At 49.7% G+C, this 1528-nt stretch overlaps 1 protein-coding gene across 1 annotated transcript in view; it reads right to left on the bottom strand.

Moving 5' to 3' along the window:
- RYR3 (ryanodine receptor 3) overlaps positions 1-1528 on the bottom strand; it is a 394047-nt gene that overhangs the window by 136016 nt on the left and 256503 nt on the right. The window lies entirely within an intron of this gene.

The raw sequence follows: 1528 nt of genomic DNA, 5'->3' as shown, positions 1-1528 counted from the left end.
TTTTGCGGTACGCGGGCCTCTCACCATTGTGGCCTCTCCCGTTGCGGAGCACAGGCTCCGGACGTGCAGGCTCAGTGGCCATGGCTCACAGGCCCAGCCGCTCCACGGCATGTGGGATCTTCCTGGACCGGGGCACGAACCCGTGTCCCCTGCATCGGCAGGCGGACTCTCAACCACTGCGCCACCAGGGAAGCCCCCTTTCATTCATTTTTGTTTCCAAGCAATTGACGAGACTGATGATCACTGCTATGCAGGAACACTCCATGTGCTATAGTTCCATGGCTTTTCCAGTTCTGGCAAGAGGGATCTGTCATTTAAAAGTAGGCCTAAGTAGGCTGTCTCTGGGGAGGCAACAGTGGATGCAGGCTAGCCATGTTCATTTGGCCATGCTATTTCAAGACCAAAATGTTCAGTCACTGGTTGACTGGGTGGGCCTTCAACTAATCAGGGGTCCCTAGCTAAGTTCTGGCTCAACAACAGCTGTCCCAAGTCAGGAGCTGAGACGCTCAACGTGGGATGGCTAGCAAAGAGGTCATGGCCCCTTAAGGACTAGGATGGGTAGTGTGTTCTCTTCACTTCCAGGTTACCAGACACTTAGCAGAAGATCTCAGCTCTGCGATCTGGTAGAATATTTTAGAATCTCCCTACTTTTCAGAAGGTGCCAGGCTAAAAGCTTAGCAAATAGACCTCCTGTGCTTGAAATGCAGTTGTCATTCTAATTTAGCCTCTGATATTTTATGTACGTGGGGAGAAGAGGGGAATCCATCGTGCTGCTAATCCTCCAAGTCAGGATGGTGTTTTCATTTTTTAGTCCCCAGGGCCTAGCACAGAGTAGGGGCTCAATAAACATTCGTCAAATGACTCATGTATTTGCTGACAGCAAATACTCTAAGTCATTTTGATAGAATGATGGATCTAAGTCAAAACTCAGTAAGAAACTCTCATCACACTTTTTCCTACTTAAAGGAGCAAGGATATTATTATGCTTGGAGTTTAGATTTTGTTTGGTCTTAAAAATGTCTGGAAAAGGGCTTCCCTGGTGGCGCAGTGGTTAAGAATCTGCCTGCCAGTGCAGGGGACATGGGTCCGAGCCCTGGTCCGGGAAGATCCCACATGCCACGGAGCAACTAAGCCCATGTGACAAAACTACTGAGCCTGCACTCTAGAGCCCGCGAGCCACAACTACTGAGCCCACGTGCCACAACTACTGAAGCCCGTGTGCCCTAGTGCCCGTGCTCCGCAACAAGAGAAGCCACCACAATGTGAAGCCTGCGCACTGCAAAGAAGAGTAGCCCCCGCTCGCCACAACTAGAGAAAGCCTGCGCACAGCAACGAAGCCCCGATGCAGCCATAAATAAGTAAATAAATAAAGTCCGGAAAAGCATTAATAAAAGTAGGAATTAGGCAGAGTTTTCAGGGTTACAGGTGCAGGGCATTTCACCGGCCACAAAAATAAGTGCTCGTGTGTGTGTGTGTGTGTGTGTGTGTGTGTGTGTGTGTGTGTGTGTGTGTGTGTGTTTATGTGTGT

Source organism: Lipotes vexillifer, unplaced genomic scaffold (genome assembly GCF_000442215.2).
Source record: "Lipotes vexillifer unplaced genomic scaffold, Lipotes_vexillifer_v1.1 scaffold164, whole genome shotgun sequence".
In the NCBI taxonomy this organism is placed as follows: Eukaryota; Metazoa; Chordata; class Mammalia; order Artiodactyla; family Lipotidae; genus Lipotes; species Lipotes vexillifer.
The sequence above is the reverse complement of the archived record's forward strand: the minus strand, read 5'-3'. Positions and strand labels throughout refer to the sequence as shown.